Source organism: Neofelis nebulosa, chromosome 5 (genome assembly GCF_028018385.1).
Source record: "Neofelis nebulosa isolate mNeoNeb1 chromosome 5, mNeoNeb1.pri, whole genome shotgun sequence".
Lineage (NCBI taxonomy): Eukaryota > Metazoa > Chordata > Mammalia > Carnivora > Felidae > Neofelis > Neofelis nebulosa.
In genome coordinates, this window is record NC_080786.1 from 132071112 (window position 1) to 132090850 (window position 19739).

Genomic DNA, 19739 nt, shown 5'->3' on the forward strand with positions numbered 1-19739 from the left:
CAGTTTCCCCAAGGACACTACTCGTTAATGCCTGTAATTATTAAGGATTCCCTCTTTCATGTTCCATAGTGACCTATTTTAGAATAGAAATTATGTGGCTACTCAATAATGTAAAGTTAACTCCTGAATTTATTTTCAACAACAGATGTTCTAATCTGTTGTCTTCATAAAGTTATTTGTACTTAGCAGACCATGCCAACTGAGTTTTGGATTTGAAACTGTGGTTGAAGTGGTGATAGGTAAATTTGTTAATATGTGTTAGACAAGCAATGAGTAATCGCTGAATTAAACTCTCTCATTTGAACATCAGATTTCATTAGTATGCTGGTCTCCACTAAAATCAGGAAGGAGTCCAGGACTCCTTTTTGACAAATATTGGTTAAGCATTATCTGTGTGCCAATCGGTAAGCACTGGAGGACACAGCAGTAAAGCAAATAGGCAAAATCCTATGCTTTCATGAAGTTTTGTCTAGAGATCCTTCATACGGTAATAATACATATTTATCAAGTTACACTGATGAGATTTTGCTCTCTTATATAAATTGCTTTGAGAAATAGAAGGCTTTATTTAAAACCCAGCCTGTTCTTAATAAGACTGTTCCATGATGGAGGCTAACTTTATACCATAAATTCCTACTGGATTTTCTTTTTTTCTCTCACTCAATAGCTTACCTGACATCTTAGGTCCTCCTGGAGTTGATGGTGCCACTTGCCCATGACTTTTATGTGAAATTTAATAAAGAAGAAACGCAGAAAATCAAATTCCTGGTAGTCTTGATATCTTCTGTGTTCTAGTCACTATGTAAGGGTATATGGAAAACTTATTACTTCATTTGTCTTGAAAACTTTTATTTTTCCTTACTGGGAAGGACAAGTTATTGTCATTTTCTCCTAACATATATAATTCATCTTTTAAAATATATCCTGGAGCTCTTTAAATAATTTCTCTCTTTGGAGAAAGCACCTTCTCTTGTTATTTAGTTCTTCATAAAGCCCATGAATATTTTAAGTTTTTATTGGCTTATATTATGGGCATAAAAGAAATAATCAGCATTTTATATACCAAAACATACTTATTCAAAATGGGAATAATTGTATCATAACATCATAACCATTTAGCATTTGAAATAGACATAAAATGATCTAGTTTCATCCCCTTATTTTTCAAATGGGCACAGGAAGTATGGGGAAAAATGGTATTTGACTTGCCTAAATTCACAGAATAGTTTGTATAAGACTCAGAAAAAGAACCAAGATTTTTTTTAATGTTGTATTTTAAAAAGCATTCTGATTGTACAAGTAATATTTTCTGTATTATAAATTTGAAAAACTCAAGAGGAATATGGATGAAAATTAAAATGTCTAGTTAACTTACTCTATATAAGTTACCATGGTTATATAAACGCTACTTAAAAATATACACATGTTTTGAATAATATTGAAGTCTCACCTTATAAACAACTTTGTATCTTGCTTTCAAACACTAAAATAAATATATTATCTGGTATGGTATGAGGGATATACATTTGGATTAAAATTAAGAAGCGGGTAGCTCATAAGATAGGCTTAAGAAAAAACCCTAGATTTTTGAGTTACAACTTACAAATTATAATGAGATGATGTAAGATAAATGCAATGTCATTTGATAAAAATATTTGTTTTGTGTCAAGTTCAAGTGAGATCTATCAAAGCGACAATGCAACTATAGACGTGGATACTCCATCTTGTTCCTGGTGAGTGGCATCTCTTCCATGTGCATTTTGGATTAGATTTTCTCTTAAATCCTCAAGGAACTTACTTCACTAATGAGCCATTTTTCTCCTGTATCATCATCTCCATTCAACAAACTCTTTCTTCCTGGAACTCAAAAAACCCCCAACTTTCACTCATCATAAACAGACAAAACGGTAACAACCACTTTCCACAAACCTGTTTCATCTCTATCTCTCACTCACCTATCCTACTGCTGAATGGGAAGTGAGGAGAGCTAGAGACACGTTCAGACTAACTTGGGACTTGTGGTGTAACTTCTCTGCAACCCAGCAGATTTGATAGTTTTATGCTTTGTAAAACATAAAATTATTTAAAAATGATAATTTTATTAAATGATTTGTGAGGTTTCTTTCACCTCTAAGATCAAGTGACTCTGAAGGAGAAGAGGGAAATATGCCTCAGGAGTTACTTTTCTCATTATTATTTTGAGGGAGTTCTAGACTAACTCTGAATGTGTATTTGACATGATATAACTACAGTTTGTAGCCATGATCTCATTTCTGTTGATTTTTTGGGATTCTATCCTGACTCATGTTTCTAGTGATACAAGGGAGACAGTAAAGTCAAGTTATATTAAATAAGGATCAAGGAAATAATCTGTCTTTAAATGAAAGAAGTTCTTTGTGTTATTGAACAAAGACCACTGGACTTAAAGTCTGCTGGACTTGAAGTTATCCAAGATTATTTGAATGAGAACAGGAATCAAAAGATTTTAGTTCGGATAATTGTGCCACTAGCCGTTGGTGTGACATGAGAACATGGTGTATGGGTGTATCAGTTTATAGAATGATGGACGTGAGTTCAGATAAGGTCTTTCAACATTATTTTTTTCTTTTTCAAAGTGGAATCCTTTCTGCAAATGAAATCAAGTCAGTAGCTCAACATTTAGGACATGTAAAGTTGCAACTGGCCTGGTTGGATTAGGGGTGGGTCCTCAGAGCCTTACCTTTTCCCCACTCCTGCACTGCCAGCGGTACCTTGGTATTGGTGATGGTCTCAGAGCTCCATGAGACTGAAGAAGCCAAAGTAGATAATCACTTAGGTTCTGTAAGGTCTGAAATTAGACTATTAGTTTTTTTGTCTTTGTTTTTGTGCTTTAGATTTTGTCAGCAGCTGATCAATAAATATAAATTAAATCTCCACTAGATGGCAGTAGATCAAATCTTTGTTCTAAAAGACAATCTGCTTCAATTGACATTCTTGGATCCTATATATATATATGTGTGTATATATGTGTGTATATATATATATATATATATTTATATATACACATATATATATACATATTTAAATTCAGTTAAATTTTAAAATTTAATTTAAAATCCAAGTTAGTTAACATATAGTATAATAATGGTTTCAGGAGTAGAATTTAGTGATTCATCACTTACATGTAACATCTAGTGCTCATTGGGGTCCAATATTTAAGCACATTTGCATTACTTACAAAACTTTCCAAACAATTCTCTTTTCTCATACTTCATACTTTAAAATACCTTACGAACATCTCAATTTATTCTTACTCATTGATCTGTTTTTAAGATTTAGTTGTGGAATTACTGATTAGTCCAAACAGTCTCGATGATACCTGGTAAAATATTACTTGCTCTGGTTGCAGGAATTGTTTAAAAATGGACTAATATTCAAATGAATACATTTACCTGAGCATCTAAATTTGTTAGCAATACCCTCTTGGTTTTCCAGCTTTCCTAGAAGCCTAATCTTTCACCCAAAGGTGATGGTGACCTGGTTGCTCATCTTTCTTACCCCGTATCGCCTACCCACTTCCACAGCACTGAGATTCCTTGTGTTGTGTATTAATGTTGCAAGGGGGAGATGCTTTCAGGTAATATTAGGTGATGGAAGTTCATGATAAGGATAACTAGGGAAGCGAGGTAACTCAGGAAACTCCTCCAGTACTTCCAAGTTTGTGCAACAGCTTCTTGGAGGGACAGACCAGCTCCTTTCTTCAGGTTCAGTGGGCTTCTAAGACCTACAGTTTTGGGTAACTTCTCACCAGCATTCAGGCCTTGGAAGTTGTCCCCTGCTCTTCCTTTCTGGCATGATTTCCTTATAGTTGCAAGAGAGAAGAACTGGTCGAGTTGATTTATTGTAATGCTGCAGAGATCATCCTTTATGGGCAGTCTCTGATGACATTTCCTTAAAGCTGGTTGGATCCCATTGCAGGCAATTTATACCTAGAAAGGTCAAGGGAAAAGATCAAAGTTTTTGCCTGTTTCTAGATGAAATTAATACTAGCTCCCCATTTTACTTTTAGAATTTTTCCAATTAGGATGATAAATTACATTATTATCTGAATACATTATTATCGTTGCCTTGAGCACTAATTCCTGTGCTTCGGGCCAGGGTCATGTGACACAAGATGTAGCTAATTGGAAAAATATTGCCTGAGGTCACTTTCTCAGGAAGAGGCTGTGGGGCACGGGCATTTCGAATTATACGGACTGCCAATTATGTAGTCCTTAGAATAAAAGATAATTTAAAGAAAAAAGCTAACTTTAAATTCAAGTTCTTACCTTATTCATTTTTATCCACTAGATACAGCTTTTTTAATGCATTGTGGAAAAAAGAATATGATTCTCATTAATAAGGATATTGTAAAGCTAGAAAAGAATTTAAATGGCTTGCGTGTATTACATTATAAATGTGAGAGAAAAATTTTAAATTAGAGTTCCAAAGATGGTTCGCTCACAATTTCTTATGCACAAATGGTAGATTGAGTCTTTTAATTATCACTCAATAATAATTCACATCACCACTTAAATGTATGGGAGGTAGTTATCTTTCCATCCAAGTCATTACCCAAAATTCTCTTAAATAATCATATCTTTAGATCTTTAAATACTCTTTTCTTCACATTAGTCCTCTATTATTTTAATTGAATACAGTTAATATAGCAAATCATAGATTGCAAACCTTTTTTTTCCCCTCAGAACAGGTTGATAATGAACAAATACTAAGTGAAATGTTTCACCCAAAGAGACTGAGTGGTACTGTTTTTCAAAATGTAAAGATTTTTCTTTTTCTTTTTCTTTTGTTTTGTTTTCTTTTGTTTTGTTTTCTTTTCTTTTGTTTTCTTTTCTTTTCTTTTCTTTTCTTTTCTTTTCTTTTCTTTTCTTTTCTTTTTTTAAGAAAGGACTGTAGTGAGCTTTTTGCCACTCTAAACAGATTACCCAGAAGAGAGATTTAATTATAATTTGAAGGATTTTGTTTAGAATAATTTCATGAATCCTGCTATCAGTGTGGACTCCTAAAGATATTTGTGCAAAGCCTTTTCTCTGCAAATCATTTATTTCACTTGTGGTATTTGGGGCATCATCATGCTCAGCTGGAGGGCAGTGAACATAAAGGCCTTCCTACTTTGAGTGGAGAAAGCATAGAAATAGCCACTTGCTTGGTTGAAAACTTCCTATGGCTCTGGAAAGACACACTTCTGTTCACCAAATCCCATTTCACTTTTTTCCTCTAGAGTACAAAGAAAGAGTAGATTTCTTAACCCTAGAAATTAGGTGGCACCATATAATAGTTCTGGCTAATGTATGTAATCAGAAGTCATCTGAGTCACATCTCTCAGAACCTCGAGGAGCCCGTGTGCCCGCCCTGCCTGTTCTTCATAGTAGTGGTGGGGACCATGGACTGAGTTATCAAAGCCCCAACATAGAAAAAACCTGGATTCATTCCCAAGACTCTTATTATGAAGGGGCTATACCAAAGTAAAATAGAGTGAAATAAAATATTCTGAGTACTAAGTGAGGAGGAAATCCTTTGATGTCCTAAATCATTGAAATTTCAGGGTTAATTTGCCCCTGTCGTGTAACCGGCCCTTCTTGACTAACAGGGAATATATTAAGTTTAGTTTTGTGATTTAATTTAACTTTCTAACTTAGTTTAAGTCCTTGCCGTTCCTGAGATGCTTTCCAGCATGTATTGAGTAAAACCAGTTATCGCTTAAAAGTAGAAAAGATATGAAATTAGACTATCGTACACATAATTTTTAATTTGACTAAAATGTGGAAAATTATCCAGAACCTGTAGAATTATTTTAGCCACCAAATATAATCTGTAGAAATTCTCATAAGAAGAGAAGAAAGAATCTGTAATATTTTATAACTTGTGGTTTAAAAGGTCAATATATAATTTTATAGTTCTGTTTTTATTTAATTAATTCAGAGCGAGAGAGAGAGAGAGAGAGAGAGAGAGAGAGAGAGAGCACATGAGTGAGCAGGGGAAAGGGGCAGAAGGAAAGAGAGAATCTTAAGCGGGCTCCACGCTCAGCACAGAGCCCAACTCAGGGCTCGATTCCACAGCCCTGGGATCGCGGCCTGAGCTAAAATCAAGAGTTGAAAGTGCAACCAACTGAGCCAGGTGCTTCTCAGTTTTTATTTTAAGAGTAGTAACATCATGTAACTAGAAAAATAATTCAGTTTCCGTGACACACAAGCTCTCTCAGCATAGGAACATAAAAGTGTTCACTTTGGAGACATGGCAGTTACATCCTAGTTTGCTTGGGGCCATGTCAGCTTATGCACATTGCCTGGTAACTTATAATAATAATATTCCCTTTCATTCAAAGATTGGCTTGAATTGGACAGTCCATAGTGTCATGTGACCATGGGGCCAGACTGATCAGTGATAGTTTGGAAGCCATGTATTGTGTATACCTAGATTTCCTTTCTCAGTTCTGTGGAATATATCACTGCATGAAAATAACATTCTATGGGGATGTTAGATGCCCAGGCCAGTCCACAAAAGATTTTTAAATCCATAACTGAGCTAAACCATAGTGATTAGTAGATGTAAAATTAAAATTTATAGGTTTTTGTGGATTGGCTCAGGTTCCTAATCATCATGTGTATGTATATATAATATTGCATCAAATGAAAAATGTGGTCTAGTTTCCAATTACCAAGGAACTTTAGAAATAGTTACTTTTTCCTTTGGGCATAAACAGTGGTTTTTAAATGCAGTTTTCATTATTAGTAATATTAATACTTCATTTTTTTCTGGAAAAATTTGAAGATATCAAATCTAGGTAATAGTATATTAAACCACCATGTGGCTATTACTTTAATCCAAACAACCATCTGCCAATGGTTGGTTATATCCTACCCATACCCCCATCTAATTTCTTCCTCCCATATTATTTTGAAGTAAATCCAGACATCCTATCATTTTATCCTCACACATTTCAGCATTAATCTCCAAATGAAAAGTGCTCTTTGATAAATGTACTACTATGTGGTTTTCATATAATAATATATGTTTAACAAATACTTGTCAAAATAGGTTTTGGTGGAAGTTTAACATGTTGGCATTTAGCCACATTAAATGGATACTATCTCTTGGAATAACAATCTCCCCATTTCACCTTTATCAGAACAAATTACCTTTAAACATTCCAAAAGTAAACTCTAAATTTCTCTTTAGACAATTTAGAAGTGTATGTACCCTCTCCAAACCAGAGATCAAGGAGCTGTGAAGCTATGTTCTGCAGCTGTCTCCCTTTGAAGTTCTTTCCTCTGACACTTCAGATAAGAGTATAACTCAGGTTTCCAGGGAACTGAGCGGCCCTGCTCTTCAAAGAAGAGGTGAATATCTTGGGTTGACAGGTTAACTTCAAGAAAAGTAATCCTAATAAATAGAACTTATGGAGCAAATGGTAGGACTAAAAAATGCTTTCTATTGGCTTGTTTGTTGAGACGAGGGAGAAGCAGCATGTTAAATGAATCTTATTTTCTTTGTGCTGAAGTCATTCCTGTATGATCTTTTAATATACTTCGTAGGATTTGTAGGAAAGGAACTGTTTCAGATTTCAGAATGCAATTAAATCACATCTCTGATTTGTTTAGAAAGAGAAAGTTGAACAAAGTTTTTAAAAAAAGTATCAAATATGTTATTGAAAGAGAAAAGAAGAGAGTTAATTTATTTGGTACAGATTGTATTTTTAGTAAAATTAGAGAAATTAGGCAGTTGCAACAGATTGTTTATGTACTATACCAATTTCCTGTATTCATATGTATGTTTTGTTCATATTAAATGATTAAGAAATAGATCTAGTGCTGCTTATTTGTGGGGGGCATTGGAAATAGGGTTTATCTTAATGGATTTTTTTTTGCCTCTTGTATCAGTGACATGTAGGTGGCATTTTACTTAATTTAAGCATTTGCTACAGATTCTAATGTAGATGTAAGCAGCATATTAATAGGAATAGTCTGTTTCTGCCATTTAATAGAGTGGTGTGTGTGTGTGTGTATATATATATATATATACATATATATATATAAATATATAATGTACTTGATATTATATATACATTTGATATATATATCTACCATGTAACCAAGATCAAACCTTAATTTTCTAATTATGTAATGATATTAATAACATTTAACCTGTAAAGATACTATAAAGATTAACTGGGATCAGTTATATAAAGAGAGTTTTTTTAAAAATCCGTTTTATTTTTCTATTTCTATGTAATAAGATGCTATCATTTTATGTGTACAGGTTGCTGTTTTAACAAATCCATACAGTCATTAAACCATCACGATAGTCATGACCGAGAACATTCCTTCTCCCCCCAAAGCTCCCTTGTGTTACTCTGTAGTCAGTACTCTCTACTCATCTTCAGCTTCTATCAGACATTAATTTGCATTCTGTCCTTACAGTTTTGCATTTTCTGGAATTTTGTATGTACAGTATATAATAATTTATGTCTGACTTTTAAAACTCAGCAGTGCTTTTGCGATCATCCACATCATTGAGGGTATCAATAGTTCATACCTATTTATTGCCAAGTAGTATTGTGTATTAAATGAATATGTCATCACTTCATGAACATTGGGATTGTTTCCAGTTTGGGTGATTAAAAATAAAGCTTTTGTGAATATTTAAGTACAGCTTTTTGTGTAGACATCATTTTTATTTGTCATGGGTAAATGTATGGAAATGGCATTGCTGGGTTGTCTGGTAAATCCATGACTTGTTAAATAACTCATTTTCCTTCATCCTTCATGTATTTTAATGTTCTATTACCAGTTTTCCATATTTAGACTTTTTTATATATGCTGATGAATTGATCCCTTTATCATTATGAATGCCATTCTTTTAGTTACATTCCTTATCATAAACTCTATTTTGTCTAATATGAATACCGACACTCTAGCTTCTTTAAAAAAATTTGGCTGGTATATTTATTTTAATCATTTTATTTTTAAACCCTGTATGTCTTTACATTTAAAGTAGGTTTCTTCTAGACAGTATCATAGCTGGGTCTTCCTTTTTGATTCCATCTGACAATCTGTTTTTTTATTCCTTTTCATTGAAGTGTTCAGAAAATTTACATTTAATATAATTTTGGTATGGTTGGGTTTCCATCCACAAGGTTGCTATTTTTTTCTACGTGTTCCATCTGTTTTTTGCTCCTTTTTTTCCCTTTCCTTCTTCCTTCTTTGGCATTGAGTAGTTTTTTAAAATTATTTTTATTTTCATTTTTAGCCTTTATCTGTTTTAATTTTTATTGGTTGCCCTAGAGTTTATAATATACATCTTTACCTTACAACAATACGCTTTCAATTAATATCATACCAGTTCCTGCGCATAGTAAGACCCCCTTACCAGTACACTTCTATTCTGTAACAATGTACTTCTGTTCCCCAATATTCTATTCTTTTGTGCTATTTGTGCTGAGCATCTTATTTCCCCATATGCTATAAACAACACAGCATTAAATTACTTTCTATGTTAAAAATGTTTATGTTTACCCACTTGATTGCCATTTCCAGTGTTTTTCGTTCCTTAGTGCAGATACAGAATATTTTTTTCCTGGTATGATTTTCTCCCTGCCCAAAGGACATCCTTTGACATTTCTTGTAGTGTAGCACTGCTAGTGATTAATTCCCTTGGTGGTTGTTTCTCTAAAAAAAAAAAAAAAAGTCTTAAGTTTACCTCAGTTTTGAACACACTTTCCCGGTTAAAGAATTACAGGTTAGCAGTTCTTTTTCCCATTCAGAACTTTAAATATTTCTCTCTATTGTGTTTGATTTAAATACTTTTTTTTTTTTGTTCCTCTGTATGTAATATGTCTTTCATTCTATGGCTGCTTTTAATATTTTCACTTTATTGGTGTTTTCCGGTGATGTGATTTTGTTATGCTGATTGTGTTTTTACTTTTATTCTGCTTGGGATTTGTTGAACTTTCAGAATCTGTGGTTTGATGAATTTTATCAAATTCAGAAAAATGTGCCCTTTATTTCTTCAAAAAATATTTTCTGTTCCTTCTGCGTCTTCTCCTTCTAGGACTACAATTGCATATAAGGTAGACTATATGATATTTTCTCAGAGTTCACTTCTCTGTTCATTTACTTTTTTAAAACTTATTTATTTTAGAGACAGTGTGTGAGTGGGGAGAGGGGCAGAGAGAGAGAGAGTCTTAAGCAAGTTCCAGGCTCAGCATGGAGTCCAATGTGGGGCTCAATCCCATGACCCTAAGATCATGACCTGAGCTGAAATCAAGAGTTGAATGCTCAACTGACTTAGCCACCCAGGTGCCCCTCATTTACGTTTTACAAGTCTTTTCTCTCTCTGTGATTCACTTTGTATAGTTTCTGTCACTATGCCTTCAGCTTCACTGATTTGTTTCTTCTGCAGTATATCTTATGCTGCTAATTATATCCAGTGTATTTTCATTTTGGGTACAGTATTTTCAATCTCTAGAAGTCTCATTCATGTCTTTTAAAAATCCTTTCTATTTGTCTTGTTATAAAGCTTCTATTTCCTTTCCTTTTCTTCTTTTTTTTTTTTTTTTTTAAGTTCGTCATCTTTAAACTGAAGGAATTAACAGGGATGGGTGCAGACTACACCATGCCCAGCGTTTTGTGGCTCCTGGGAGCAGACTCAGCTACAGAAAACACACAGAGACATGGTGGGAGGTAAAGGGGGCAGTTAGCAGATTTGGTCTTGAACTTGGATGGAGGGTGGAGTGGTGTGGGGGGGGGGGTAGAAAAGTGATTTTTCCGTGGGGGCTTGGGAGAGGACCAGCAGGAAGAAAGCTGTTTTGGGGGAGGCTGGGCAGACCTAGAGGGGCAGTCCCCTACCCCTGGGGCTCAGAGTTGAGAGGAAAAGGAAAAGAGGCCCCTCCCCTCAGTACTACAGACAAGGCACTCAGTCTCCTTCTGCCCCACCCCCTTTTATCTTCTTGAACATATGGAATATATTTATGGAGCTGTTATAAATTACTTTTTAATAGTTCCAAAATTTCTGTCATTTATGAGCCTGTTTCTATTCTTTTTAGAGTCCTATTTTTGTCTGTTTTTTTTTACATGCTTTGCAATTTTTTATTGGATGTTGTATTAGTCTGCTCAGGCTGTCATAACAAAATACCATAGACTGGATAGCTTAAACAGCAGAAATTTTTTTTGTCACAGTAGTGGAAGCTGGAAGTTCCAGTTTATGTCCAGCAGGATCTGTTTCTGGTGAGAGTTCTTTTCTTAGCTTGCAGACAGCCACCTTTTTTCTGTGTGCTCGGTCCATAGCAGATGCTGAATATTGTTCTTTTTTATGTTGTTTATGACCTGATTTTGTCGCAGTCCTTTCAATAGTATAAATGTGGGGTTTTTTTTGCATAGAATTAAACTGCTTAGAATTAGTTGGACCCTATCCAGTTTTTAAGCTGTGTTAGATACTTAATTCCTGAACCAATATATATTGCCACCAACATGATATTCTTCTGAGGATTCTGCTCATTTCATGTGTATTATAAGGAATTTTAACTCTGGCTGGTGGGAACATAATTTATTTCTAGCCCTCTGTGAGTTTTAGGAATTTTTCTGTCCAATCCTTTTTGGTAGTTCTTTCCCCCATCTCTGGTAGTTTCTTCTCATGTATACATAGATCAGTACTTAGTTAAAGACTCAATGGAATACCCTCTGTACATCTCTAGATCCTTCTCTGTATGTGATTCCTTACACAAATTCTACCCACTGTGACATCTCCAAATTTCAGCTCCTCATTCCTCAACTCAGAGAGAGTGTAAGGCTCTATTTGGGTTTACCCTCTTTGCTCTGTGACCTGGAAAGCACCTCCAAGCTGTAAGCTACAATAGTCTTAAGTCTTACCTTGAATGTTTCCTTTCTTTCACATATCACACTCCTTCATTACCTGTTGTCCAACATATGGAAAACTATTGTGTTGTATTGTATCTATACTTTTCCATACTAAATATATTTAGCATTATAATTTTCTTTTTCTTTTCACATCATTTGGCTCTTTGGACATTGGTATTTCTCTGATGGCTTTCAACAGTTTAGTGGAATCAATTTGGTAAACGTCTCTTGGCTATTACCATGTTAGCTCTATTATCAAGGAAGTAAATAACAATAGCCACATATACATACTTAATGCTTATTTAATATTTTAATATTTAATACTAAATTCTTTAAGACAATTTCACTCAATCCTCATAACTACATTATTTTACATGAGTGTAATATTTCCAAAAGCATCAAAAATGATTGTTTTTAAATAGGATTTCACATTAGTATCTTTATATTCTACACAGCGACTTAGGCAAAAAAATTAAAATTTACAGAGTATAACCTAAAAATTAAATTCTCATGACTCACTCCTTTTGTTTTCTCAGGAGGAATAGAATGACGTTTCCCTCCCACCCTCATCCCATTTTAGGTGGGTGGTCACCTCTACGTCACCTCATTCCCAGAGAGAGAAGTTAAAAGCATTTTTGTGTTCCAGCATAGGAAAAAAAGAAAGGGATTGCTGGACAGAATGGGCCACCTGGGAGAGAACCCCAAGCAGGTTTTAATTTTTAATTTCTTAACTCTTAAAGGAGAACTAAGCTATCTTGCCAAAGAGTGGGAAGGAGTGAATCTTCTGGCAGTAAAAATGGAAGACCACTGCTGAGACGAGGAATAAACATTTCTCTGGGCTGGTGGAGAAGAAAGGTTTTAGATTCTTGGAAGCAATGTGAATAAGGTGTCACAGAGATGGCAGAACTGAATATAAGGTTAACACCAGGGTACTTGACTTTGGTGGCCTTCAAGGCTGAGTGAAACATGAGTGACGATTCCTGCCTCCATATGGATCTAGGTCAAGAGTTCTGGCAGCAGATAAGTCATGGGGATGTAATGGACAGCATGGTGACTGTAGTGAATATTGTACTGCACCTTTGAAAGTAGCTGAGAGAGTAGATCTTAAAATGTCTCTTCATAAGAAAGAAAATTTTTGTAACTATGTATGGTGACAGGTGTTAACTGTACTTATTGTGATGATCATTTTGCAATGTATACAAATATTGAATCATTACATTGTACACCTAAAAGTCATATAATATTATGTCAATTATACCTCAATCAATCAATCAGTGTAAAAAAAAAAAAGAGTTCTGGCAGTCATGAGTGCTATGGTCTGAGAACCAGGGACCTCCCTATGTCCTGGACCACATAGGTGTGAGATTTTTTGTGATTTTGTATGACCTCCTGGGAGGCTTTCCAGAGAAAGCCCTGGAGGTGGATCAATATTGGGCTTCCCACAAACTAAGCTATTGTGGTTATGATTTGGAGTTAATTTTTTTAAAATAATGTATACAAATGGCATTGCTTATTTTGCTGGTATCAGAGAACGATTCATTATCAGAGAACTGGTAAATTTGTCTGGATATTTTTTAAAAGCAAATATATTTTTTAGCTTTCTTCCCAATAGCAGATTCTTGATAAATACTTGTCAAGTGAACAAATGTCATATTCTATTTTAATAATAACTATACTATTTTTAACATTTACTTAATTATTTACTGTATACTAAGCTCTAGACCATGTGCTTATGAATGAACCTTATCTAATCCTCACAATAAACCATGATGGAATAATTTTTAGCCCTGTTTTAATGATAAGGACACCAAAGCTTAGAAACCTAAAGGTCACGCAACTAATCAGAGGATTAACCTAGACAGCTTGTCTTGAGAACGAGCAGTCCTAATCGCTAATTGTGAGAGTGCTTTAATTTCAACCACTCATGAACAAAGCAATTTAGTAACCATATTGGCTACAACACCTGGTACACATTGTTTGGTTATATAACATGATTGAAATTTTTTCTTTGGGCAGATCACTTTTCATTAGAATTATTACAGTGATCTGCATGCTCAGTATTTTTCCAGTCATGACCCCTCTCATTTCAAAGTCTGAAATCAATGTGTTGTCTCAGAGAGAAAGAATTGGTTTATAATTTTTAGGCCTGATCTTTGGAAAGATCAATCAATCCCTTTAATGCTCTTCCTCCTAGTTTGTAAAGTTTGGGTGCTTGCCTCTCCTCGGATTCTCTTTTAAAAGACTGTAGAAAAGGAGCAAGCTTTGGGCTTCATCTGGTATTTTCTTAAATCTTGATGCTATTGTCTATAGTGAAGACATCAGGAAGTGTGAAAATAGCAGTGGTTATTCATGTTGTCATTGTTTCTCTATAGGCTTCTTGGCAGCCCCATTTTGCACTGTGTGGGTTTGTCTGTGAAGGAGAGCTATGGCAAAACTAGGTTTTGATGTTTGCCACTATCCTTACATGGAATGGAGGGGTAGATATTTTCTATTGTGATGTAAAACGGGTCACTTCCGACAGAGTTGAAAAGGTTGTGTATCCCATGGCTGATGATTCATATCACACCTCCATAACCAGAGGATGTTTACTGTGAATGATCTTGATTATGGTCCACACTGAACAAAGTTTGGAAATATGATGACACTTGAGATTTGCCATTTTTCTTCCAATCTTTCTATGTTCCTCCTTCATTTTCTTTGGGGTGTGTGTGTGTGTGTGTGTGTGTGTGTGTCTGTTTCAGTGTGTGCATCTCTTAACAAAGTCCTTTCATTTCAACTTCCCCAATGTATGTTTGTATATGGAATTGAGCCACCTCCCTCCATCTCTACTGTCTTCTATCATTTCAGTCTGAATGGCAACATCTTCACTGGTGTTTCTACTACTGTTCATGTTCCTCTATAATATATTTTTCACACAACATGTAAAGGGTATTTTAGCAATGGAAATATGATCATAATATTGCTTCCTGCTTAAAAACATTTGGTGTCTGCCTGCAATTCATAACATGTCTAATCGTCGTGGTCTTCTTCCTGCAAACATATCCAACCACGTTATTTGCTAGTAGCTTTTATGTTTTTTTAATCACAATAAGAAATGCATTTTGCGTCATCATTCCATACACGTGCAGACACATAAAAATACAGACTCACATATGTCCCTAAAACAAAGTTTCCCAAAATATAGTCACTTTTCTATACACATACACAGGCACATACCCATACACATATAGGACATGTGTATTGTGTGTGTGAATACTTAATATCTATTTCTACTCACTATACAGGTCCAGAAAATGTGTTCATTCTATTTGTTTATTGCTTTATTTCCAGTATTTAGAATAGTGCCCAGTACAGAATAGGTACTCAGGGTGTATTTGTTGAATGAGTACATATTAATCTTTGAACTTTATCAAGAAATTATTATCTCCAAAATACTACTCAGCAGTGCTGATTTGGTTTATAAGTTCTGATATTTAGACAAAATAATTGCCAAATAGAGTTTATCAAGGAAAAGTACACAACATTTCTTTCTTTCTCTGATATTTTTATGAATCAAGAATATTTGTTTTGAACTTTGAATTTTGATTTGGTGAAGGTTTTTCAAAATGTATCTTCAAGCTCACTTAGTTCAAATTGCCCTTGGAATTTGTGTTAGAAAGTCTATTGGTTGCTTTTATCCTTTTTATCCTTTCTATTGCATTTTTAAAGAACTTCATTTGAAGTTGCATATAACATGTAAAGAACTCTCACCAATTTTTAATATTATAAATAGGAACTATACGCTAAAGCAATGTCTGCAAAAGCTTGTTATAGAAAAGTATCTCTCTGTAGTTTACAGTTAAATAGTTCTCCATAGGAAAAGTAAATCTCAGAAAATATTTCCTTTTTCTATTTATAGATGCTGTCATTTTATTTGTTAACTACAAGTAATTTACACTGGTGACAATTATCCTTTAAAATCTGTAATGGTAGCTATTTCAGGGCCAGAGGTTCACATATTAGACATTTTAATGTATACTATAAGATACAGGGAAACAAGCTACATTTAAAAAATATTTATGTGTTGCTTTGTTTAAAATAGAACATCACATTTCTTCTGCCTCTGGGCAAAGATATATTTTCATTTATTAGACAAGATCCATCATTGTAAAATCCATTAAGCAATAACTGAGTGCCTAAAAGCTTTCGGTGTTAATGGAGGATGTTTGGAAATCTGAAGTGATGGGAATCTGAGCTGAACAGGTAGGATTCATTAAATTTGAGGACATACTGGAGTAAACTTTAAGGTAGATTCATCATGATAGTTGATAAAACCATCTAGTATTTGTAATTGGTATGTGATTGCATACATATACTTTCCTCCTAGGATATTTGAGATGGCTATTGAGCCTTTTAGCTTTCAGTGTTGGATATAATTTATATTAGCCTCAAGCACTAAAACTGAATGGTTTCACATATTAACTATTTGGTGGCTCTTCTACAGTCCAGCTTTAGACCAGCACTTGAATGGAGGCAGAAGTGCATTACTGTAGGCTTCCAAGATACCAAGATGTATCAAATTGTGGGGACTGATTTCCTAAAGTCATGTATTATTTGCATTTTTTTTTTAACGTTTATTTTTCAGAGAGCGAGACAGAGCACGAGTGGGGGAGGGGCAGAGAGAGGAGGAGACAGGATCAGAAGCAGTCTCCAAGCTCTGAGCTGTTAGGACAGAGTCAGATGCAGGGCTAAAACTCACAAGTGATGAAATCATGACCTGAGCCGAAGTTGGCTGCTTAACCGACTGAGCCACCCAGGAGCCCCAGCATTCTTGCTATTAGCTGTGGTTATTGTCTTCTTAAAATTCAGTTTTAAAAAATAAGGCTCTTTCTCAGTGCTTTTAATAATTAAAGGAAAAATGGAGAGGCAAACAGCCTCCAAAATCTATAGTGGTTGGGGTCCAGTTCTTGCATTTTTCTATTTAACCCTTGAGCTCATATATGATATGATGTCATGTCATTCTTACAGTCATTTGTTAGGAATTGACTGAGTTGAAACAAAATTTTTAAAATAATTGTGAAAATTTGAAGGGATTCTTGGAAATGTTATTTTTTTTAAATTCTCCATGTAAACTGAAAGAATTTATCTCATGTTTTTCTATATTTTGCCCAACGTTTACACTTCTATTTCACAATAATGGTTTTAATTTTTATTTATCTGGAAAGTATAAAGATGATAATTTTTTTTTGTTGGTCCCATTCCTTATGCTGGTGACCTTCCTCTGGGTTACACTGTGTTGTTAGTGCTATCCTTGGAGCCATTCAAAGTCTTGGTCACTTAGTGTCCTGTGATGAGCAAGGCAACTCAAAATCTTAAGAAAAAAGAATTCCAAAGCTCAAGTATTGCTATCTTAAGCTATACTAGACTTACTCTTTGCAACCTGTGGCTTCAGTGAGTAATGTTGGGCAGTAGTTGGCAGATGTCATTGTAGTAAACATCCACTCATATTGGCATTTTAATAAAACATAATCCCACTTACTGTATGGCCTCTGTTAATACAGTGGTGAATGTTAATCAGCAGTGAGCATTTTACCCAATTGATATTCTTCCCTTGATTTTGTAATTGGGATTTAGAGCCGGCTCAGTTATTCTGAGTGCCTGGGTTGGAACGTGTAGAATTCAGGAGCCGTCCAAAGCTATAGTTTTTTATAGGTGAACTGGGAACAGAAAAGTCACCCTACAGAAAAGAGCAGGATGGAGAAGAAATGAGGAATATTGACAGTTCAGAAAGAGAGAACGAGTTCCTGGTTGTGATGTAGATAGTCTAGCAAATAAGATACGGGCTTGAATCCAGCAATAGTAGATGTGGTTTCCTGTTGGTAATGACTCTGATTTTGTCAGTTTATTAATCTTGGTGGCTAACCCATTATGTCTGTGATGATGTGGTTTTGGGGCTAGCTGTTCTACTGGAAGCTTCCCAATGTGCCAGGCAGCTCCTGTTGTAGAAGGAGCAATGGTTTCCCATGGCCTACTCCTGAATTATGGCTTTAGGAGTTCTTCCTGAAATTTTAACCTAGAGTGGCTTTATTATTTTTTTCAGCCCTCCCAGTGATTCTGCAAGCCATTTAACACTCAGCAATAAATCATTTGGGGTTTAAAATGTAAGGTGTGGATTCTGTTCTCTGCAACTGAACCATAACGAATATAGTAAGTAAAGCATTTAGAAAACTTCCCATTGTATAGTAACTACTCAAATTGTGTCAGCTGATATTACAAATGTATTCATTCATATGTGCCTGAGAGTCATTGGTAACAAACAGACAAAAAGCCATACCCTCATAGAACTTATGTGCTAGTGAAATGAGACAGACAATAAACAATAAACAGGGAAAAAGTAGGCACATTTTATACTATGTTAGGAGGTCATAAAGCTAAGAAAAAAGAATTGGAGTGGGTATTTGTAGCATTAAATAGGGTGATCAAGGTAGGTGACATCTGAGCAAAGACTTGAAAGTGGTTTGTATTTTTTAACAGCGTTTTACTATCCAGGATTAAAGATGAAACTTACTCTTTTTAATATTTTACTTATAATTCCTGAGCCTACAAAACATTTAAAAGACAAATTCCATCTTAACTATCATTTTTGTCAAGTGTTGTCATGCATCGTCTTCAGATGAGAGCTGAGATAGAGGCCGTAATACAAGTCTTCCTCAATTGACCTGCACAGATCATCACATGATAGCCCTTTCCTTTTTATATTTCATCTAGATCCAGAGAGATTGAAGAATGGGTGAAACTGAACAGGGAATTACTTATAGGCCATTAGGTTACAGTTGTGGAAGTAACACTTTACATTTTGGTGAATGTAACAAGAACAAAAGAAGAGAATTTTCCACAGCATAAGGGTTTCACACAATTATGAATTGCAAGGAACCTCAGAAATCATCAGTTTCAATAATCTTCAGAATGCACAAATCTCTTCTGTAATAAGACAGATCATTCTAATTTGCAAAAATGTCCCAAATTGAACAAATGTTTCATTGATGATTCAAAAAGGTCTATGACCAGGCAGTTTTCACCTTCTTTGTTCTGACCAATCTCTCTTTATTTGTTTAGCTTAAGTTTCTACTGATATTTTTTGCCTTTTGTCACACATCACATTGTTGACCAATACAGAAATTGAAGTCCAGTGAAACTCTATCATTCATACTCACTCTACGATGCCTTTCTGCACACTTGCAGTTTTATTTTTCAAATTCTAATGGTTAAATTTTACAACTTTTCTTATTAAATCTAACTTTCTTAGATTTGAATCATTGTTCTGACTATTGAATTGAATCCCTGACTCTGTCACCAAATAAGTGATTTTTGTGTCTCCCTCATCACCTTTTCAAGCTTTCTTCCATTCCTGTTTAATAGGACTAATGAATACTTAATGAAGTCTGGCAGTATGCTACTAGAATCATCTCACTGACTGCCCATTGGCCCCATGCTCATAGGAATGGCCATCCAGTGTAAAACATAGTGTGCCCCCAGAATTAATGCACTGCTATGTGGCTTACCTGTGTGTATTATCTATAGCTTTTTGGGTTTTTTTTTTGTATTGGTCTTTAAAGGAGAATCCTGAAAAGCTACTATTAAGATTACATGACATAAGTTTGTAAAATGCCTGGCATATAATAAGTATTTTATGAGTTCAAATTCTCATCATTGTTCTGTCTTCCTAACTGTATTCTTATTAACTTGACACTGGCCAGTCTTGTCCACGAGAATATAATGATTAAATATCATCATGAAGTTTAGATCACAATGACTGCAGTAGTTCTTTATCAAACTATAATTTTTTGAAGTCAAGATTTTATTTTA